The 24941-nt window shown below is 38.1% G+C and overlaps 1 long non-coding RNA gene and 1 pseudogene across 1 annotated transcript in view; one reads left to right on the top strand and one right to left on the bottom strand.

Annotated features, from left to right (window-relative positions):
* The window catches only part of LOC143649890 (uncharacterized), a 169115-nt gene that overhangs the window by 57497 nt on the left and 86677 nt on the right, over nucleotides 1-24941 (top strand). The window lies entirely within an intron of this gene.
* LOC143678601 (RWD domain-containing protein 2B pseudogene) lies at nucleotides 1716-5220 on the bottom strand (annotated as a pseudogene).

The following is a 24941-nucleotide window of genomic DNA, read 5'->3' as shown; positions in this document are numbered from 1 at the left end:
TTAGTAAATGCTGTCATGAATAAAATCTAAGACATAATTCTTAGCTTTAAAGAGTGTATATTCTTGTTAGACTATACATGTGCTAGGGCATAGTATAAGACAAATAATGAAGAGATACAAGTGCTGGAAGAATTTAAAAAGCAGATAGATAAAGAATAACCTAAAAAGATCTCATAGAAGAGATGACACTTATAAGACCTTTAAATAAGAAAGTAGCATTTAAATAAATAGATTTCTAAACTAGTTTTTCTTAAAAGCCATAACTTAATTTTGTGAACTAACACATGCTGGTATTATATAAGCCTTGGGAATAATGTTGAGGAAAAATTGAGTGTTTTTTTCTGGAAATAAATCCCTTAAATATCGATAAGCTTATTATATCTCAAACTTGGGGGCTTTTCTGACCTTTGAAGATAGTGCTGAATTGGACTGAGAGATTTTAGGCTTATTGTAAAGCAATCATTTGTGTGTTCTGAGTAGAAAGTATGTACATGCATGACTGTGTTCCAAACCCCAGCATAAATTTCTTCCTTTTCCATTATTTTGTAGTATCTCAGTCTCCTTTCCCTTTCATGAATACTATTATTGGAAGAATGTGTGCATGTTCAAAAACTTTTGTGAATTTATTACCAAATTTATTTCTAATTATGTGCTATAAGCCCTGAATGAATACAGAGAATTATAAAAAGGAGTTTATAAAAGTGAATTCTCTCTGTCATAGTGCTGATCAAAATTTAACGTTAAGAGAAAAACAAAGAAATGTCAGCATTTTACCTAATTCTTAGCTTTAAAGAGTTTATATTCTAGTTAGACTCTACATGCAAATATGAGAATAGAATACTAATTCTCATCTCTTATAAACTTTTCTCTCTTGTTTATTAACTGGTCAAACCACAGACACTTTCCTGCTAACCCCTTCTCTGCCAAATTCTTATTTTAATCTAATAATTGTTTATTGCATGTATGACTTAGATCTCTTATAATAATTATAGGCTAGTCATTTTTTGTTTTTTATTTTTTTAACAAAACTGGTTTCTCTTTTTTCACTATAAGAAGCCTAGAAGTAGGCAGGGTTTAGCGCTGGATCAGCAGCTGCATAATGTGGGACTGGCATCTCTTTGGCTTTCTTGGCCCTTTGATCCCTCGTAGTTGAAAGAGCTACTGCAGCTCCAGCAGTCACGTTGATATTTGTGGAAGAGAGGAAGAGAAGGCAAGAGGTAGCCTAACTGCATCTGTCACTTTAACCAGTAAAGTAAAAGTTTTTCCAGAAATCCTCTAGCCAAAACTGTGTCCCGAGGCCACTCCTAGCTGTAACAGAGGCTGGAGGAGTGAACATTTAGCTTTTCCCGGTGTTTAGTGGAGGCACGCAAGAGAGATGTATCGGGTGGTGAGTTGGACCATCAACATTATCTCCCTCAAATATAGTTAGTTTCTTTTTCAAAATGGATAGTTTATATGTCAAGAAATTTCTATCAACACTTTTAGGATTATCATTTGAAACTCGGTTCTGCTTTCAATCGTGATTGTTATCCTTTCTTATCGTCAGCTGTTTTACATATTTTTAATAGAGGCATTCCAGCTATGCTACTTCTTTTAACTTTTTTCCTTCCTAACTTTCTATATTGGGACTAAAATAAAATGATTTAATCTTTCAAGAGTGGGAAAAATCAAAAGGTCAGTAGTGACAAAATACTTTCAACCATTCCTTTGTTCACTCATTGTTCTTCCACACCAAAGAACATCTGGAAAGGATTCCCACAGCCTCTGGCATTTAAAAACTGATACAGCTGACCAAAGTCCATGTGGTTTCCTCTGGTTCATTAACATTAAACGCTTTTTTCCTTCAAAAATTGAAAATTTTGTTTTTCCATTTCATCATTTGTACCATCAAAAGGAACATCTTCTCAATGGCAAATTAAAATTCTCTTCCAGTTTGACTTTCTAAATCCTGACCACTATTCTTCACGGCACGTTGTGACCCTTCCACACAAGGAGCACTGGGTTTCCCAGGCATGCTAAACCCAGACAGAGAGAGTGCCTTTGCCCACTCTAGAATAGTCTTTCCTTTGCATTTGTTATAGATGTGATGGCTATGAATCCAGAGTTATGTGAGGATAACATCTACTGTCTGGGGCTGGGATGCCTGTGGAGGTAGTGGTTGATGTGGCATCTCTGCTGACACAGCCAGAGGCATATTCTCTAATCCATTCAGTGACATTAGGTATACGGACATCTCCGCAGAAATTCTCTGTAGGTGTGCAGTCAGGTCTTTGTTCAGTTGAGTCTGCTGGGATCTACCTAGTAATACTGACCTGACAGTCATTTCGGACAGAATGGGAGGAGACTGGGTTTTGTCAAGTCCTTTTCTGCATCAATAGAGATGATCATGTGGTTTTCCCCCTCTGCTGTGTTATGTGGGGTATTACAATAATTGATTTTCTTGTGTTGATCCACCCTTGGACACCTGTGATAAAAGCCACTTGGTCATGGTGTATAATTCTTTTAATGTGGTGTTGGATTCAGTCTGCAAGTATTTTATTGAGGATTTTTGCACTGTATTCATAAGAGAAATTGGTCTGTAATTTTTTTTTCTTTTATCTGCCTTTGGTATTAGGGTGATGTTGGCTTCATAGAATGAGTTAGGTAGTGTTCCCTGTTCTTCAATTTTTTGCATCGACATGGCAGGCGAGAATTCTACCACTAAACTACCCTTGCACCACCCCCTAAGTCTTTTTTTTTAATATATCATATATATATATATTTTCAGTGTATACACAGATAGTACCCTCTCTTGATAAAAACATTTTGAAAAATAGGGGAATAGAAAGAAACTTAATCAACATGATAACGGGCATATAGGAAAACCTCAGCGCTACCATCATACTCAATAGTGAAGGACTGAAAGGTTTCCTTCTGAGATCTGGAACAAGACAAGCACAGTACCCACAAAGTAGAGAGAAGTGGTTAAGACCTTAGGCTGTGGAGTCAGATTAACCTTTGTTCAAATATATACATTTATAATCTTGGGCAAATGATTTAACTCTGCACTCCTAAGTAGCTTTAACTGTAAAGCAACAATAGTAACCCCTTGCACATTTTTAAAAACTTTTTTATTGTATAGTATAACATATAAACAAAGCAAAGAAATAAAGTAATAGTTTTCAAAGTACTCTTCAACAAAAAGTTACAGGACAGATCCCAGAGTGTGTCAGGGGCTACCATACAATCCTCTCAGATTTTCTCTTCTTGCTGCTCCAGAATATAGGAGGCTAGAAGGCTTAAACATTTTTTTATCACCACAATCGACTTTTTTCTTTTTTTGTGCAAAATAATATATGTGCATTTCAAAGCACAGCACCGCAATTAGTTGTAGAACATATTTCAGAAAATGACATGATTTACGATTCCACAATTTTAGGTTTTTACTTCTAACTGCTTTAAGATATTGGAGAACAAAAGAGGTATCAATTTAATGATTCAGCAATCATATTCATTTGTTAAATCCTATCTTCTCTGTACAACTCCGCCATCACTTTTGATCTTCCCATCCCTCTCTTTAGGGGTGTTTGGGCTGTGGCCATTCTAACTTTTTCATGTTGGAAGGGTCTGTCACTAATATGGGGTAGGGAGATGGAACTACCTGATGTTCTGGAGAGGCTGGGCCCTCTAGGTTTCAGGACTTTTCTGGTCCAGGGACCCGTCTGGAGGTTGTAGGTTTCTGGAAAGTTACATTAGTGCATGGAACCCTTGTGGAGTCTTAAATATTACCAGGCATTCTTTGGATTGACTGAAATGGTCCTGATTAGAGTTTGGGAGGTTATGATAGGTAGCAAGGTCTCACTGAAGCTTGCATAAGAGCAACCCCTAGATTAGCCTTGAACTCTACTTGAACTCTCTCTACCACTCATACTTTATTAGTTATACTTCTTTTCCCCCTTTTGGTCAGGATGGAATTGTTGATCCCATGGTGCCAGGTCTGGATTCATCCCTGGGAGTCATCTCCCACGTCGCCAGGGAGACTTTCTCCCCTGGATGTCATGTCCCACATAGGGGGAGGGCAATGATTTCACTTGCAGAGTTGGGCTTAGAAAGACTGAGGCCACATATGACAAAAGAGGTCCTCCAGAAGTAACTCTCAGGCATACCTATAGGTAAGCCAAGCTTCTTCACTACCTATGTAAGCTTCACAAGCCCCTTGCACATTTTTAAGTTACATCTAAAGTTTTCCATCATGAGTTTAAATAGTTACAAAAAGTTATTGTTTCTGGCATATTTCAAATAGTGGCATTTTAAAATAAAATTATTATTTCAAGTTTGGTTACCCAGTTCTTAGTTTGACATTTACTTCTTAATGTCCAGGATATACTAAAAAAAAAAAAAAAGGCTTATAGCAAGACATCAAATGATTATTAATTTCACCTGTTTTTGTTTTACTTTGGAAGCAATTTGTTTAATCTGACAGACCCAGAGAGGGTTAAGGAAACTGAAAATTTGTTAATTTCAATATACCTTTTCCCAAACAAGACTCTTTTAATAAGACACTTTTACTTTATCACATGATAAAAATATATTTTCATAATCATCTTGAAGCTGCAGATTTCATCATTTATCTCATGGCACATATCTTCTATTTAATCTAATTAATGAAGCCAGTCCTTATTGTCAAGCTAATTAGAGAAATCAAATGTTTTTTTCTATAGGAAAAAAGACTGACTTTCTTTTTAACTGATATATATGAGTTGATGCAAGGAAATGGATTCTAATCTAATTCTAAATGAATACACACACGCACATGCACATGCACAAACACACACAGTTTGGAGATCCACGTCCCAGACCAACAAAAGGAAGCTGCGCTGATCTTTGGCCCTTGGGCCTCTTTTTGTCTGAAGCCCACAAAGTCCTGCATTGTGTCTGTCTGATACTGAAGTGACCAAACCAAAGAAAAGGATGACAAACTGGGAAAACGTTTGCAAACTCCATCCCATCCCTTACTGATGAGACACAAATGGTGTTGTACATCTTGATCATTTATGCTGGACCTCTGCTTGTGGATGGGAACTCCCTTACGAGTCAGTACATATACACCAAACAATGCTAACCACTGCTATAACTGTCCAAGCTCAGTGGACTGAAATTCAAAACTGAATTGTATTTTCAAATACTGCATAGGAATCAAAGGTACAATTTTAGTCCTACCAACCTGATATTCTGTGTCATTTTGCTTCTACAAATGAATTTCTCAAACCATAGGATCTAATTTTTCACGATTGAGTCCATGAATCCAGCAGTCTGTACTTACTTCAGGTCATTCTTGCAGGCGGACACCTGACATAGTGTTTGCAGGAGTGTAAATGAATACCATGGTTATGGGGGCAATTTGACAATGCCTACAAGATCGTAAAGGGGGTTGTAATTGGGAAAGGATGAGGATGTCTTCTAGGGGATCAGTAATATTATATTTTTACTTGGGTGGTGAATATACTGTTGTTTACCTCGTAGCTATTTGTTAAAGTTGTGTAAGTCATATACATTTTTCCTCATGTAGGTTATATTTCACAATTTAAAATGCTTAAAATAAACATGCTCAATAATTAACTTTAAGTAATTGTCCCTAAGCTTTAAAGGGGTGTGGGCAATGATTTTTTTTTAACTTTTTTATTGTATAGTATAACATATATACAAAGTAAAGAAATAAAACAGCAATATTTTCAAAGCACTCTTCAACAAGTAGTTACAAAGCAGATTTTAGAGTTTGTCATGGGCTACCATACAATCCTCTCATATTTTCCCTTCTAGCTGCTCCAGAATGTAGGAGGCTAGAGGGCTTAAATATTTTTTTCAACACTGTTGACTTTTTTTCCTTCTTTTTTTGTGAAAAAATAACATATACAAAAAAAGCTATAAATTTCAAGGCACAGCACCACAATTAGTTGTAGAACATATTTCAGAGTTTTAAGTGGGTTACAATTTCACAATTTTAGGTTTTTCCTTCTAGATGCCCTGAAATACTGGAGACTAAAAGAGATATCAATTTAATGACTCAGCATCATATTCATTTGTTAAGTCCTATCTTCTGTGTATAACTCCACCATCACCTTTGATCTTTCCCTATCTCTTTTAGGGGTGTTTGGACTATGGCAATCTACATTTTTCATATTGGAAGGGCCTGTCACTAATATGGGGTCACTAATATGGAGATGGAACTATCTGATGTTCTGGAGAGACTGGGCTAGGTTTCAGGGCTTATCCCGTCTGGAGGTTGTAGGTTTCTGGAAGGTTACTCTAATGCATGGAACCCTTGTGGAATCTTATATATTGCCCTAGGTGTTCTTTAGAATTGGCGGGAATGGTCCTGGTTGGGGATTGGCAGGTTATGATAAGTAGGAATGTCTAACTGAGGCTTGCGTAAGAGCAACCTCCGAGTAGCCTCTCGACTCTATTTGAGCGCTCTCTGCCACTGATACTTTATTAATTATACTTCTTTTCCCCCTTTTGGTCAGGATGGAATTGTTGATCCCATGGTGCCAGGTCTGGATTCATCCCTGGGATTCATTTCCCACGTCACCAAGGAGACTTTCACCCCTGGATGTCATGTCCCATGTAGGGGAGAGGGCAATGATTCCACTTGCAGAGTTGGGCTTAGAGAGACTGAAGTGTAGGCAATGATTTTAGAGTATTGATTATAATAGCAAAAGATTGAAAATTGCCTAATAATCCAAGAGGTTTGGTTAAATAAAATACAGCGTATCTATACAATTGCTATGTACCTTTTTAAAAATTATGGATATATAAATATATACTGAGTTTTAAAACATGTTCCAAACAGAAGGGAGCAAAATCTGTATTTTGTAAAATTATATAATCCTTATATAAAGAAAAATTTCTGGAAATATATAAGCCTAAGTATTATAGTGCAATCATGGTGAGGATTTTACTTATTCTTGTTCATCTATATTTTTTAACTTTCCAAATAAACTTGTTTTACTATTATGATAAGAAAAGAAAACTATTTTTAATTTTTTTAAAAGCCTATTCATTCCTTGATTAAACAGAAAGCATTGTTGACATTATTTCTCAATGTTGTCCTGTTTAAAATATAAAATATACATTTTATAATGGCAATCAGTTCTCCTCAATGAGACCTTACATTTTGAAATTTTAATGTATTTTGTTTGACAATTTGGGTATAATTCAGAGAATTTTAAGTTTTAATTTCAATTTACAAATTTTAATCTCTATATAGAATCCTTTCTTAAATCAAAATTAATACTTTTTTAAAGAAATGAAACCTACTTTCATGTTTAAAAATGTGTGATTTTTTTTAACAAATTCAGGCAAGACTGAAGGATATTTTTCTTGTATTCTGTTTTTAAATGTTGCTTGCTCACATATTCTATTGTTTAGACTAAGGCCTAATTTGTGAGTAATATTCAAGTCATGGTCTTCATATTTACCATTACATTGTTACATTTCTATTAACAGGGTTTTAGCATCATATTTTTGAGGAAATGAACACATGTAAAACAGGAAACCGCCCCAAAGGACGATGAAACGCACTATTGTTGCAGTTACCCGTATTAGCCACTAGGTGTCTCCACTTTTCACACCATTCACTATCTCTGATGGTGGAATTTTTCCAATGAGAACAAGAAATGAATAGCAGAGGTTTATTTACTGAATGTTTAATTGCCAAGTGATGCAGCATTTACATTCTGGACATTTTACTTAGAATCGGTTCTGCTCATATATCTAATATGTTCTTGTTTTCTTTAATAACTGAATATTTAATTTGCCAACGAGAATAAGGGGGAGCCTTTTTTTTTTCATAAAGTGTCATTTTCTATTCCAATTTTTAAATCAGAACCCAAACTTCTTCATCTTGACTATTTTCATGGCTACTATTTTCAGATTCCTGTAATACAATAATTTAGGTGAAAATAAGGGAAGTTACCACTAGACTGGAATACAATATGTTCTTCTTTTGGAAGGGTAGTTTGCCTGCAGCTTTCTACCTCTAAGAGATGCCATTATGTTTTGGTGAATAGAGGAAAAAGACAGGAGCACACAAAGATGCAAAACCAACCTCCAGGTAAGGGATCTTTCAGCCTAACTCCTCTGGGACCACAGAACTAGACCTTGGAAATGCTCATAATTTAAGTGTCATTCGATTTGCTATCTGTGCATTTATGGCACATTTTTCTCCATCCTGCCTCCTCTTAATCTAAGTTTAAAATTCCAAGTTTATCACATTCTTTCAATTCTTGTTTTTTGTTGCAGTCCCCCTTTCGCATTTTTATCTATGCAATTTTTCATTTGCTGGATTGAGTGTACAATTTTAAAATAAAGTTATTGTTTTTAAACATTCTACTAGCCCTGAACTTTCCATCAGAGGAAAGGAATTCCGCAAATCTAACATAAATTGCTAGAATTTGAGGTACCTCTAAATGTGAATACAATTGCATGCTTGAGCTAGTATTCACTATCATTTAATAAATTAGCTATATAACTGATTTACTTATCTTATTGGGGAAACTAATGAATGGTGAACTCAATGAAAAAATTTTGAATTCAAATCTAAGTGAAATTACAGAGATGACATTTTTTATTCTACCCCTATAAATCGAGTAACTAAACTAAGAACTTGGTAAATATCTCAGAACACCAAGTGAGGAAGTAGGATTTAAATATCATGTTCTCCTTATCAGGAAAAGATATAGTCATGATCTAGAGAATATATTGTATATATTCAAATAGATGAGGGGATAAGATGTAGTATAGTATCTTGGATCCCAGGACTGGGATATGTTTACTGTTATATAATTCATATTCCTCCAAATAAGCTGATTGCAAGAGAGGATGGAATCCCCTCTAAGAGAAGAAAAGCATGGGCAAAATCCTAAAAGCATTAGGGATGGTCAAACAAGGATATTTCCAGAGTGTGGGAGTCAAAATGGCAGCAGCCACATCCACCCCAGGGGCTTCACTTTCACTGAAGGCTTCTGGGGGTCAGACTTGTATTTCTTTGAATGAGGAGACTCTGTGCAGTGGCTACGTTATAGGAGACACCAGTTTATATTCGAGTTATGTAATCTTGAATGAGGCTAAATCTATTACTATTCTTCATCCATAAATAGAATTGTGTAGATAAAAATTTAATTTCAGTATTCCTAAATGCCTCATGTATTGTTGCAAATATGCAGTTCCCACCTACAGCAACTTGATTCCACAATCCTTTCCTATGTTAATCATGATGTGTTTCCAGAATACAGAAAACTATAAAGAATAACTTACTTACCACCCAGCCAAGTCAAATCTTGACATTTTCCATATTTGCCTGAGCTTTTTTCTTACAATTTTTTTAAAAAGATTGAAACAGATGAAATCCCTTGCACCATCTCTCAATCCGATTCTCCATCATCCTCCCATCAAGGAAACCGCTACCATGAACTTGGCATTCATCATTCCATGCATATTTTTGTATTGTTTGACAATGTGTGTATGCATTCCTAAATGAAATATATATGTATATAAATTCATGTTTTAAACTTTTATGCAAACAGCACATAGTGTATATAGCCTTCTGCAATTTGCTTTTTCTACGTAATGTATTTTTTTAAAGATATAACCACTTTGCTACATTCACCACTCAATCTTCATTTGTTTTCATTTAGACCTGCAGTTCAGTTTTCCTTGCTTTTGCTTATTCATTTGATAGTTTGACCACACAAAAGTTTATCATCTAGAGGAGAGAATGTTTTGAAACGCAGCTATTATTTTGATCTCATTTGTTCACAATGAAGGAAAAAAGGCATATTTTCAGACTCTCTCAAATAGCTTTTTAAGATGACCTGATCTCTTCAAGTAATTCCCTAAAAGTTCTTTATATTATGAAGCCCAATAAATGCCAGGGGGCTTGTGCTAGGATTTAGTGGTCACAGATTTGCTACCTTTGGCTATCCATTTAACTTTTCTGGGCTCTCATTTTTCTCATCTATAGAATGAGTCAAATGGATTAGATTTTCTCAGGGCTGATTTTCGGTAGATCTACGAAATACTTAAATAAAAATTATATAGGCAGAATGTTTATTTGTGGTCATTTGCCGTAGTAAAATTTCATTTTCTATGTGAAATAAATTTGCATTACATTACTTTGATGAGGAACCCGTCATATATGAATACCCATTTTTAAGGCCAGTGAGAGTATAACCAACTATTTATATTATTTTGTAGATTTATAGTTGCAACTGCCTTTATCACATGCATTTTGTTCATATCCATAGTCTATTTAGTCCTGAATCCTGAGTAATAGGTCCCAGGCCCGATTATAGCATTGCTCTTTTGGGGAAATAGGATCCATTTTCATGATTCACTTCATCATGCAGATTTCAGGAGCTCATTGTAGGGACTCAATGTAGGTCAACTGTAGGGATGCCATGCATAGGCATATAGGGTAACAATCACCTTCAGACTACTTGGCAGTTTTTCTTACTATTTCTGGATTCTTCACTTACAAAGATAGGGCTATTTTATTCTAAGCTGCAACTTGCAAAATCCTCATTCAATCTGACCAGGAAAAAAAAACATTCAGTTGTTTTAGAGAATTTTTGAGTTCCCAATTACAGACATAAACATCAGTCTGGAAAATCATTGACTAGACTGAAAAATATGGTATTTATTTTATTGGAAGTTTTATAGCAACGCAAGAAATGGCACCACCCACCATACCTTCCTCATCCTCCCATTTCTACCAACTACTGTCCACAAATTCAAAAGAAGCAAGGAAAAAATCCCTCTTAAACCATGACTTACCTTGAAGTAAATTTAAAAGCATGATTGGGGATACAGACAACACAGATGCTAAAGGTACAAAAATAAATGTTTATGATTGCCAAAGCATTGAATATCTTTTTCACAGTACTATGATTAAAAAGGATGACTTTATGTGAGTAGTGAATCACTATATTGATTTGCCTTTAAGCAGTCCCTGTGTTGTCTTATGTTAAAGAGAAACATAATCTACTTTTATGGAAAACCATCCTCATTGTGTAACATTTTAACACATCATTTCTCAAGAATTTTGCAGTCATAGGCACCAATTATATCATCTCTTGTGGATATGATAAAACTACATCAAAAACACATTAATAAGGATAAAAAATAAATAATGGGGGAGACAGAGGGTAAAAATTGGGTAGATTGAAATACTATGGGTCAAGGAGAGGGAGGGGTTAGGGATATGGGAGGTATGAGTTCTTTTTTTTTCTTTTTATTTCTTTTCTGGAGTGATGCAAATGTTCTAAAAATGATCGTGGTGAAGAATACACAACTATGTGATGATATTGTGAGTCATTGATTATATATTATGGTTGGACTATACATGTGTGGATATTTCTCAATAAAAATATTTTTAAAATAAAAATAATTTATGTTAAAGCTTAAGGTTTCCTTTGCTGTTCTATGTAACAGCCTAACCTCCATATAGACTTCATATATATTTAAAGCATTAGAGAACTACCTTTCTTAATGTTGTGCTTATCAGTTCTCCTTGGACATTTATTCTCTATGTAGGAAGTGTTCTGAAACTATACCCAGTACATGTTTAGGGCATGTTGCCAGTCAGATGTCAGGGCTCTGAGCAGATACAGTTTTGTGGCCAACTACAGTTCTCTGGCTACTCAAAACCTCACATGCTCTGCGGTCTCTCATGTTAGTCTTGTGAAATTCACTCAGATTTTTTTCACCCTGTCTCCTTCCCCACAACTCTTCTCTCATAGTTACTTCCTCTTTTTCCAGCTTACCTTTAGTCTCACCCTCCTCCTTGCCCCCATTGACTCTGATTTGGAGGAGTATTTTGCCTTAAAGCCTAGGCAGCGGGAGCAGAGGTAGCACTGTCAGCCTGTCCAAAAGCACTGCAGTCATGGAGTGTAGGTGGGCAGGTGGTAACAAGGCTTCCAGGTGAACCTGCTGAGCTGGCCTGACTCACTGGGCTAATGAGAAGGCAGCATGAGGCAGGAGGCATCACCACTAGTGTAAGTTTCAAGAGTGGGAGAAAGGAGGGGATTCCTTCTGAGGCAGCAAGGAAGAATCTTAAAGAAAGACTCCAGAGAAGAAAACCAAGATTGGAATCACCCAAAGACCAAGAACCAAGAACCAAAGTCAGTGTGGCAGGGCCACCAGGTTTCCTTGTGGTTTGGCTTTCTGAGTACTCGGGTGCATGGAAGTGCCAAGAGCTGTGCCAAGCTGCCAAGAGAGGCAGAAGGTAAGAGTGTCGGAAATGCTTGGCCTCATTTTAAAAGTGAAAGATGATGGCAGAAGAAGATGCCCCAGGAGTCTGAGACACGGTGAGGAAGGGCATGGCACAACAGGCAGAGGTTGCTGGGCCTGATCAGGCACCGGGAATGACAGGTGCGTGGAAGTGGTAGCTGCTGGGTAGGACAGACCAGATGGCCCAGTACAATGGCAGAGGCCAGGCCGGGTTTTGACTCTGGAAGGTTGAGGCAATTATGAGAGAGAAACTGGTAGGGGGATAGTGGGCGAGCTAAGGTGGCAGTCAAGACAAACAACACAGGGAGGCCAGATGGCTGTCACTGTGTCCAATTTTCCAGCTGTGAATAAATAATCAAATTAATACATGTCAGTCAAGGGTAAGCCAAGGTCAATTTTAATTCTGTGCTTTGTTGGTGATACAGATTCATTAAGTGTATGATCTTAATGCCCATGTAAAAATGAGGGCAACAATGTGTCCCTTATTATTGGTCTGCATATTTTCAACAAAAAGGAAAGGATGAAAGCCAAACCAGGAGGCTATTTTAAAAACTGAAGCACAATAACGTGATCTAAAGAGTCTTATGATTTACCCGACAGTGTTGAGATTCATGTAGCTTTATATTGAAAATTCATTTTCCAGGATTAATTTATTTCAATTAGTCCCATTTTTATCTTCCATGAAAGTGTCTTCTTAATGTAAATAACTACCATTTGAACACTAACAATCTTTTTCTTTATACAAAAAGCTAAAAAAAATTGTTTATGTGTGTGTACATGTACGTGTCAAGACTAAAAATTAAGCACGGGTTACAGTCTCTGGCCAAGAGCAAACAATTGGCAAATTCACAAATTAGAATTTCGAATTCCATTGTGAAGTTGAGCAACTTGTTAGCTTAAGTAAGAGTGTGAGTGTTGGCGTATGAAAAAGTGAATCCTGTCTCAATTGTAGCTACAGATTGCAAATCCCGTGTCAGTTCAAATTTTTACCAACACACATTACTGACTTTACTGAAAGCAGATGTTTAGAATGGAAATGGAAGTGTAAACACAACCCTAATTTAGATATTTGCTCATCATACTTCCTTGATATGATACTAACAAATAATCAGTCTTTATGTTGAGCCATATGGGTTTATTCAACTGTATCATGGGAGCCCAAATTTTTAGATGATTTTCCAACGCTTCTATCAATCCATCCTGGCAACACAGCCAAGTGTTAAGAGTTATGGCTGCCTGAGTTATAACAGCTGCCCTGGGAATCCTGTTTCTGAACAGCAAGCTAACTGCTGTTCACAGTAGTATCTGGTTGTTCCCACCCCCAAATATACACAAAAGATTTTTGTCATGCTTGGTGTTGGGCAGTAGAAGTAGCGAGACATGCCAGCCGGACTCCAAAGGCAGAATGTCCTTCCACCTGTTTTATGCTGTAAGACAGGCTTCCAAGGGCGAGGCAGTGTGGGGCTCTGCTGGTTGAATGGCAGCTGAATGCACCAGCGGGTGGGTGCCTTGGCAGCAGCACCCAGGCACTGGAGCCGGCATTCAGGAGAGCTAAACGGAGAAAAGAAACTCAAGCAAACTGCTTCCTGGAACCCTGAGAACCTGAATGGGAAATTAAGAAGTACCAGAGTCTCTCTATTCTTACACCAAGCCAAGGTCAGGTTTCCATGCTCTTGTTCTTTCTAATCTTTCCCCAGAAACTGCTATGGTAATTTTGGAGAGCAATAAAAATCCACCTTTTTTTTCCTTTAGAAAATCTATGTTACCACTTTTTTTTCTTAAATAGTTTTGAGGATCTTCTCCCCCACCCCCCCATCAAGCAAAACCATGGGATGAGATTCCTCTAGAGGGGTGAAGTGACTTATTCGACATCTCACAGGAACAGTTGTTTGTTTAGATTAGAGGAGGTGATGGGTGGGCTAGCATGCTTGTTGAACATTCTCATTTGATATGTTAAGACAACACTGGGGCCAAAGTCTGTTCCCTGCCTGTCTGGCAAATAAAAAATCTCATCACCCAGCAGGGTCGTTCCTAGACATGGAAGCTTGAGGTAGGAATTATCACTGCCACAACCAAGCATACATTATTAGCAAGGACAGTAAACTGATAGCGTAAGATCTAGGAAGAGAAGTCACAAGTTTTTGTTCATTTTAAACTCTCCACCTGTCGCACCCTGGAACACTAGTTTCAAACTTAGAGTTCCCAGAACTCTAGCGGTTTCGAGTCTGTCTGAGGTGGGGGGTTGGGGGGACAGTGGGAATTCCTCCAGCTATTTTCAGATTTTCAGGAAGCATAACAGTAATTGTATATTTACTCAAAATAAAACTTCAAAGATGGCTTTTAGTTAGAAAAAAACTCAACTTTATGGCTTCCTCTTGGGAAGATAAATTCATTATTATTTATCAAGGGTGTTTATAAGACAAAATCAAAACAGGAATTCTGTTAGGGAGATCATATTAAAAGTTTTTATTAGTGAGGAAATTAAAAACCACAGACCTAGGGAAAGTTGTTTAACAGAAACAATTTTCAAATTGTTTGCACAAAATATTTACAAATAGTGGCTGACTTCCCACAATACTCCGTATCTAATTCAGTCAAGGTACTAAAGATTTAAAAAGATGGGCGACTGTGGGAAATTCTAAGAGTTGCTGGCCACCTGCAGAGCCTTGCTTTATTTAGTGTCTCAGTGCTGATATAACAGACCTTAGGCACTCGCTTGATTTGCAGGAGCTGCGAGGAAGTAGTAGAAACTCAGTAGAAGCAGGTCTTGCTCACACTGGTGATCCTCCTCAAGGAGTTGTGGATTATTCAGAGACACTTACCCACAGTACAGGCAGAGCGGACAGGTGCTACCTATGCAAGAACAGCAGGCAACAACATTAATTATTAGCCCTCATCTCACTTAATTTGCAGTTACAAGATCAATTATTTTCAATCAGCACGTAAGTGCATTCATTCATTCACTTATTTGTTCACTAACTCATCCAACATTTCTCATACACCTATTATACGCCAGATTCTATGCTAAGTGCCGGAGTTACAAAGGCAAATAAGAAACTTGTGGTGTCACAGGATTGTCCCAAACTGACGTAGGTGACTCACTCTGGGTTGCCTCAACAACAAGCCAGTAGGGACCTGGGACTCCCCACCTCCTCCCCACAAACTTCTCAAGAGACCCAGTTTTTCCCTTCCCCATACCCCAAGTACTTTAGGTACTGAGCAGCTGGTTTTCCCAGACAACGTCTGTAAAGAGCTGTTATCTAACCTCAGGCTGGGTGGTACCCAAGATGTCTGGTTATCCCCCATAGATTGTTCTCATACTGAAAGGACAGCAACAAGGGGGCAATTTCCCTCCACCAGAATGGCCGCCCATGGTGTTTCCAGTGGAGCACTTTGACCCAGCATGCCTTCCTGTGTATTCTCTTTTGTTGCTTAGATTTCTCTAAGAAAAAGATTGCATGGACTTCACCCCAACCTTGTTACATGGCAGGTGGTGAACACGAAGGGATCATCTCGAACAACTTTGCTTCCAGCTTCTTTAATATGATGATGAAATCACCTGTTCCAGAAGCGATCCTGTCCTTTGAAGATTTAATTATCAGTCCTGGTGAGGACTGAGCAGAGGGAGTGTGGAGACACTGCAAGAAGTCTGTATCCTTCCCAGCTGAGAACAGCAGAGTTTGTGCCATGTAATTCCAGGTTTCCTTCCCTACCGGTTTCTCCATTGCACTGCCTACCTTAAACCCCCCTCAACCACTGACTGCATAGATGTTTATTTCATTCATTCATTCATTAAAAATATGAGTTAAGATTTAGGTGAGAGAGTGGACCAGAAAATGCCTTGAAAAAAGTACAAAGCCCTATCCAAGTAAAATAAGTTGAATACCAGAGGTGTATTTACCATAGATTATCAGTTTCATTCCTTTTTTGTTTTTGAGCCAGGAACTCATTCTCGAAATGAAGGCTTATTATGAAGTTAAAAATAAATATTTATGTGGACTTGTGCCAACTGAAATGAGGTGGGGAAGGAACTCAACAGTTCCAAGGAGCACAATTTCATAAGCACTACAGTAGAGGAAGAAGAAGTAAAAGAGTTAAAAGTTTCTTTTAAAAATAAATCCCACTAGCAACACAAAGTGTCCACCAACAGATGAATGAATGAATGAAATGGGATATATACCTACAATGGGATATTATTCAACTGTAAAAAGGAATGAAATTCTGATACACGCCATGACATGGATGAACTTTGAAGACATCGCATCAAGTGAAATAAGTCAGACACAAAGTGACAGCTATTGTATGATCTCACTAATATGAAATAATTAGAATATGCAAATTTATACAGAAAGCACAGGTTATCAGGGGCAGAGAGAGAGAGAGGGGAATGGGGAGTTAAAGCATAATGGACACAAGGTTTCGGTTTGGAGTGATGGGAAGTTCTGGGAATGGATGGTGGTGATGGTAGCACAATATTGTGACTGTGAATGATGCCACTGAATTATATGCTCAGGAGTGGTAGAGATGGGAAATTTTATGTTGTATATGTTTCCACAATTAGAAAAAGAGAGACTAAAGAGATAATGACAGTGACAATTAAATACAATACATCTTCCTGGGAAGAGAAGTAGATTACAGGTTATCAGGGGTTTGCAGGGTGGGAGGGTGGGTAGTTATTACTTAATGGGTATTGAGTTTCTGTTTGGGGTGATGAAGAAGTTTTGGTAATGGCTGATAGTGATGGTACACAATATTGTGAATGGAATTAATATCAATGAAGTGTGTACATAAAAATGATTAAAATGGGAAATTTTGTGGTGTATATATGTTACTTCAATAAAATTTTTTAAAAAAATAAAGTAAATCCCACCTGATCTGTACCTTGTCTATGGTGGTGAATACACAAACCTACACGTGCGTGTTAGATTCAGTTGTCAACTTGTCCAGGTGAGCATACCTAGTCTGGTTGCTGCAGACATAAACCAATGGTACGTGAACCTCATTTGTTGCTAATTACATCTGCAGTCGGCTAGGAAGTGTGTCTGCTGCAATGAGTGACGTTTCACTTAATTGGCTGGTGCTTAAATGAGAGAACGCAACGTAGCACAGCCTAAGCAGCTCGGCATTCCTCATCTCAGCACTTGCAGCTCAGCCCAGGCCTTTGGAGATGCAGAAAGAAGTTACCCCGGGGAAAGATGTTGGAACCCAGGGGCCTGGAGAGAAGACCAGCAGAGACCATCCTGTGCCTTCCACTAAGAAAGAACCTCAGTGGAAAGTTAACCGCCTTTCCTCTGAAGAACTAACAAAATAAATCCCCTTTTATTAAAAGCCAATCCGTCTCTGGTGTGTTGCATTCCGGCAGCTAGCAAACTAGAACAACGTGATAAAACTACATAGGGCTAAATGTGCACATGCACACACCAATGAAAATATGTAAAACTGGGGAAATCTAAATAAGATCCATGGATTTTTTTATGTCAATTCCCTAATTGAGATATTGTACTACAGTTTTGCAAAGTCTTACCATTGGGAGAAACGGGTTGAAGGGCACATGGAATCTCACTGTGTTTTCTTTCAACTGCATGTGAATCTACAATTATCTCAAAATTAAAAATTTAATTAAAACCTCATATATAGTGTGATGCAATGGTGGCTTAGTGGCAGAATTCTTGCCTGCCATGCCGGAGACCTGGGTTCAATTTCCGGAGCCTGCCCATGCCAAAGAAATCCTGCCATTTTCCTCTTCCTAAGATGTCAGAATACTCAAGCAAAAACCTTTCCATGGTCACCAGATGAGATTCTTTGGCTTCCATATTAATGGTTACAGACAGGTGTATCAGAAGGCCTTCAGGTATATGCTGACTCAAGGACTTAAGCAATAAGAGAAATACTTTGTGTTATATTATGAAAAGTTTTGAGTAAGGTCAGTTGATTCAGCAGCTCAACATAAACTTCAAAGACCAGATTCTTTCCCTCTTTCTATCTGCCATCCTCAGAGTGTGAGTTTTGTCTCAGGCTAGTTCCCTCATGTATGCAAGACAGCTGCCAAATGCCATGTTCCACATCCCGATGCAAAAATTACCTCTTTTCATAAGCTCCATTTTAAAAGTACAGAAGCATTTGAAGGTCTTTCAGCCATTCTCATCCCCCACATACTCACTTTTATTTTATTTTACTTTACTGGGATCAGGTCACAAACACCTTCTGAAACCAATCACTGGTCAGGAGAATGGGATTGCCATTGTCCTTGGACCCAGACCTGGAGGTGGGGATGGCCACACCAGAAAAAATAAAATCAATGCTCAGCCAGTAAGAGAAGGGACTTGGTAATGAGTTGAAACACAGTACGAAGGAGCTGTCATAAACTGAAATGAGAGTCATCCTATGTGCCAGTTGATAGGGTTATGTGCCCTAGAAGAGCCATGTTTTAATCCTGATCCATCTGGTGGAGGCAGCCATTTCACCCCTATTCAGCACTATGGGTTGGAAACTTGATTAGCTTATCTCCATGGAGATGTGATGCGCCCAGTTATGGGTATTAACCTTGGATTAGTGGGAGATGCGACTCCACCCATTCCAGGTGGGTCTTGATGAGTTTAGTGGAATCCTTTAAAAGAGGAAACATTTTTTGGAAAAAGCTTGAGAGCCACAAGAACCACACATGCAACCAGAGACCTTTGGAGATGAAGAAGGAAAACACCCCTAAGGGAGTTTCATGAAACCGGAAGCCTGGAGAGAAAGCTGGCAGACATCATCACCATGTTCGCCATGTGCCTTATCAGTTGAGAGAGAAACCGTTGAATGTCATTGGCCTTCTTAAACCAAGTTATCTTTACCCGGATGACTTAGATTGGACATTTCTGTAGGTTTGCTTTAATTTGAACATTTTCACAGCCTTAGAACATATAAACTTGCAACTTAATAAATTCCCCTTTATAAAAAGCCATTCCATTTCTGGTAGGTCACATTCTGGTAGCTAGCAAACTAAAACATCCTAGAAGGTTTCTTTCAACAGTGCTTTGGCCAGCTCAGGATGAAGACCAAGGACCTAGAACAAATGGAAGGCTCACCCTCTTGTTTCTGGTTCCTGTTTCCACACAATGGAGGATGCTGGGTCCAGCTTCCCACACTGGCCTGGGGACCTCAGAACTAGGTGGAGAAATTCTAGCATAAGTGACATTGTGAGGATGAACTTCCTACCACAGGGTACAGTGTTGTCCTTTATTATAGAAGGCTTAAATGCTGTCTTTTAAAAAGTCTTAAGGATTATTAAAAAAAAAAATTTTAATTGAGATTTTTTTTAAGTGAGAAAATTTTTTAAAATTAGAAAGTGCAATAGCTGCACTGCTTTTAAGATTATGTATATTTCCTGATTACCAGACTTCTTTTTTATTAACCCCCAAATTTCAAACCTACAAAACTGAAGTATTTGACCATCATCTATTCTTTGCATTATTGTTATGTGAGATAAAACTTCATGGTGCTATCACATATATTCAGGAGGCATAACTATAAATTCTAAATTCTGAGATACTGAGTTGTTTGTATATAACATGGTCATTCCCAGAAATGTTGGGCACTTACCTGACACCTGGAACTCAGAGTCAGAGCTCTGAAGCTATGAAAGTGAGCAATACTCCATATAGGAACTGTTTAAAAAGTTGAAAAAGGGAGCAGACTTCAACTAGGGATATGAATGAAGCTAATCTGGATTAATAGGCTGAGCCCTCAATCTTGGTGTTCACCCCTATGAAACGTATTCCTGCAAAGGACAGACTAAGCCTACTTAAAATTAGGCCTAGGAGTCATTCCCAGAGAAACCTTTTTGTTGTTCAGATTTGGCCTGTCTCTGTAAGTCAACTCAGCATGTGAACTCACTGCCTTCCCTCCTACGTGGGACATGACTCCCAGGGGTGTAAATCTCCCTGGGACAGAAAGCCTGGGATAAGCCAGGACGCTTAATCAAGAGATTGAGAAAGGCTTCTTGACCAAAAGGAGGAAGAGAGAAATGAGAAAAAATAAAATTACAGTGGCTGAGAGATTTCAAACAGAGTCAAGAGGTTATCCTGGAGATAATTCTTACACATTATATAGATATCCCCTTTTTAGCTTATGGTGTATTGGAGTGGCTAGAGGGAAGTACCTGAAACTGTTGAGCTGTGTTCTGGTAGCCTAAATACATTTTTTAATTAATTTATTTTTTACTTATGATACATAACCACATATAAACACAAACATTCTTATCATGTGATCCTTCCATTCTCGCTGTATAATAAAAAGAAAACAGAAAAAAATTCATACATACCATACCCCTTACTCCTTCCCTTCACCGATCACCAGCATTTCTTTACTAAAATTATTTTAACATTTGTTCCCCCTATTATTTATTTATTTTTAATCTATCTGTTTCACTTGTCCATTGATAAGGTAGACAAAAGGATCATCAGACACAAAGCTCTCACAACCACACAGTCAAACTGCAACAGCCATATCATCATACAACTATCTTCAAGAAACATGGCCACCGGAGCACAGCTCCACATTTTCAGGCAGTTTCCTCCAGCCTCTCCATTACACCTTAACTAAGCAGGTGATAACTATTTAATGCATAAGAAGAACCTCCAGTATAACTTCTCGACACTGTTTGGAATCTCTCAGTCATTGACAATTTTTGTCTCATTTCACTCTTCCTCTTTTTGGTCGAGAAGATTTTCTCAATCCCTTGATGCTGAGTTCCAGCTCATTCTAGAATTTCTGTTCCACATTGCCAGGAAGGTCCACACCCCTGGGAGTCATGTCCCATGTAGAGAAGGGAAGGCAAGTGAGTTTGTTTGCTATGTCAGCTGAGAGAGAGAGGCCACATCTGAGCAACAGAAGAGGTTCTCTTGAGGGTGACTCAGGCCTAATTTTAAGTAGGCTTAGCCTATCCTTTGTGGAATTAAGTTTCATATGAACAAACCCCAAGATTGGAGGCTCAGCCTATTGCTTTGGCTGTCCCCACTGCCTGTGAGGATATCAAGAATTCTCCATTTGGGGAAGTTGAATTTTCCCCTTTTCTCACCATTCCCCCTCTGGGACTCGGCAAATACTTCCCTATTCGCTGTTCAAATCTGGGATTTATCTGGGCATCACTCTGGACAAACCTACAAAATCTCATGCCCTACGCAAGGTTCCAAGTACTATGGTGTTTGATTAAGCTATCCACATAAGTTATATTAGGAAGCGCACTAGTCAGAATATAAATTTTGTACCAAATATTTTTTGCTTGTCTCACACATATGTTTAAGCTTTAAAATATTAATTGCCATCTATTTTCAACACCCTGCAGTATTGACATTACTTTGTTCTTCCTCATGCAAAAACATTTTTAAATTTGCACATTTAGTCACTATCATTATACACTCTAGGCCTCCCTAGATTATACCATCTCAATCTTTATCATCTGTCTTTCCTTCTGATTTCATGTGTGCCCCCAGGCTTCCTCCCTCTATCCTTCTCACATTCAGCTTCATTCAGTGTTCTAACATAATTGTATTACAGTTAGGTAGTATTGTGCTATCCATTTCTGAGTTTTTACAATCAGTCCTGTTGCACAATCTGTATCCCTTCAGTTAAAATTACCCAATATCTACCCTATTTCTATCTCCTAATGGTCTCTGTTACCAATGAAATTCTCCAAGTTCATTCATTAATGTCAGTTCATATCAGTGAGACCATACAGTATTTGTCCTTTTGTTTCTGGCTAATCTCATTCAGCATAATGTCCTTAAGGCCCATCCATGTTGTTACATACTTCATAACTTTATTCTGTCTTACAGCTGAATAATATTCCATTGTATGTATATACCACAACTTGCTTAGTCACTCATCTGTTGATGAACATTTTGGCAGTTTCCATCTCTTGGCAATTGTAAAGAATGTTGCTATAAACATTGGTGAGCAAATGTCCGTTTGTGTCCTTGCCCTCATGTCCTCTGAGTAGATACCTAGCAATGGTATTGCCAGGTTATATGGCATTACTATACTTAGCTTCCTTAGGTACCGCCAAATTGCCTTCCACAGCAGTTGTACCATTTGACATTCCCATCAACAGTGGATAAGTCTGCCTCTTTCTCCACATCCTCTCCAGCACTTGTTATTTTCTGTTTTATTGATAATGGTCATTCTGGTGGGTATGAGATGATATTTCATTGTGGTTTTGATTTGCATTTCCTGAATAACCAGGGAAGTTGAGCATCTTTTCATATGCCTTTTGGCCATTTGTATCTCCTCTTCTGAGAGGTGTCCGTTCGTGTCTTTTTCCCGTTTTGTAATTGGGTGATCTGTCTTTTTGTTGCTGAGTTGAACAATCTCTTTTATATATTCTGGATACTAGACCTTTATCTGATATATCATTTCCAAATATTGTCTCCCATTGTGTAGGCTGTCTTTTTGCTTTCTTGATGAAGATCTTTGATGCACAAAAGTGTTTAATTTTGAGGAGTCCCCATTTATTTATTTATTTCTTCAATGCTTGTGCTTTGGGTGTAAGGTCTAGCAAACTGCCTCCTATTACAAGATTGATAAGATATTTCCCTACATTTTCTTCTAACAGATTTATGGTCTTAGATCTAATGTTTAAGTCTTTGATCCATTTTAAGTTAATTTTTGTATAGGGTGTGAGATATGGATCCTCTTTCATTCTTTTGTATGTGGATATCCAGTTCTCTAGGCACCATTTATTGAAGAGACTGTTCTGTCCCAGGTGAGTTGGCTTGACTACCTTATCAAAGATCAATTGTCCATAGATGAGAGGGTCTATACCTGAACACTCTATTCAATTCCATTGGTCAGTATGTCTGTCTTTATGCCAGTACCATGCTGTTTTGAAACACTGTAGCTTTGTAATATGCGTTATAGTCAAGTAGTGTGAGCCCTCTGACTTCATTTTTCTTTCTCAGGATACTTTTGGCCATTCAGGGCACCCTGCCCTTCCAGATAAATTTGGTTATTGGTTTTTCTATTTCTGAAAAGGAAGTTTTGGGGATTTTAATTTGTATTGTATCGAATCTGTAAATCAATTTAGGTAGCTCAATTCTGCCTATGCCTGGGACAGTGGAGCCTGAGAAGCCTTGCAGCTGTATCTAAAGAGTAATCAATCCATAGAAACACAGCCACAAAAGAGTAAAAGAAAAATTCTTTTCAGAGCAGGACCCCATTCCTTGGGTTTGCCAATCAAGAGCTTAAGTTGGTACGCTGCTCTGTGTATCTCTTCAGGTCCTATATGCCCCCTCCTTTCCTCCAGGGCCCAGACCTTTTCAGATCCAAAAAACCCTCTGTTTTTTTTTTCTTTTTTCTTTTTCTGTCAGCCCTGTGCCCTCTGTGCCAGGGCAAAAACCAGACACCTCTGCTTTAACTTGACATTCAGCTGAGCTGGGGGCCTATTTTTAGTAGTCAGAACTTGTTAATTAATTCCACATTTGGAGTTTGGTTGTGCTCAGCCCCTGCTGCTGGTAAAGTCTCTTTCCTTTCCCCTCTGGGAAGCAGCCTGTGGGGGAGGGGCGCCAACCACCATGACGTGGGGAACTCATGGTTCTGGGGGGGGCTCGCAGATGGTCCAGCTGGTCCAGACTGGGGTACGCTGTGTGTCCGGTCATTGACGTGGCCCCGCAATTGTTCTGTACTGTTCCTGACTATTTACTAGCTGCTCTGGAGGACAAACTAAATCCCACACCTCACTAAGCCACCATCTTGCCTTCAATCTGTTCTGGTAGCCTAAATTCTTGAAGACGATTGTATAAAGACATAACTTTTACAATGTGATTATGCGATTGTAAGAAACTTTGTGTCTGATGCTCCTTATATCCAGGGTATGGACAGATGAGTAAAAAATATGGATAAAAATAAATAAATACATAAATAATGGGGGGTAGGATAAAATAAATTGGGTAGATGGAAACACTAATGGTCAATGAGAGGGAGGGGTAAGGTGTATGATATATATGAGTCTTTTCTTTTTATTTCTTTTCTGGAGTGATGCAAATGTTCTAAAAAATTATCATGGTGATGAATACACAACTATGTAATGATATTGTGAGCCATTGATTGTGCACCATGTATAGAAAGTATGTGTGTGGAGATTTTTCTCAATAAAAAATTAAAAAACAAAATCTTCATGGTACTAAGGTCAAGATTTGAGGGATTCAAAAAGCAGATTGAGGACAAGGAACGACTCTTGCCTGCTGGGGCTGGCACCAGGAATGGGAAGCTCCTGGAAGGCATAGGAGTTCAACTATATACTGGAGGATGTGATTATATTTGGTGAGGATGGAGGGGTACAAAATATGGTGCAAATGAAAGACATTTATGGCTTTCCCTGATGCAAGCTCAGCCTCTAGGAGGCTGTGACCCGTTCCTCTCTGTGATCTCCAATGCCTATTACATAGGTGCTCAGTAAATACAGGTTGGGCTAATTAAAAATTCCCTTTTCACTAAGGTAAATCAGAATACAGGGTAAAGGATGATGTGGTCCATATTATAAAACTTCAACTTCTGTGTGGGGCAAAAGGGAGAAGTGTTTATTTTGTGCAAAATCTATATTTGGGGTAGCACATTATCTAGTTTTACTTTTATGGTCAGTTTATTTGAACACCATAATTACATGGAATCTTGAATAGGGCATGAGATCTTGTTTG

The sequence above is a fragment of the Tamandua tetradactyla genome, chromosome 1 (assembly GCF_023851605.1).
Source record: "Tamandua tetradactyla isolate mTamTet1 chromosome 1, mTamTet1.pri, whole genome shotgun sequence".
In the NCBI taxonomy this organism is placed as follows: Eukaryota; Metazoa; Chordata; class Mammalia; order Pilosa; family Myrmecophagidae; genus Tamandua; species Tamandua tetradactyla.
This window is presented reverse-complemented; position numbering and strand designations above follow the sequence as displayed.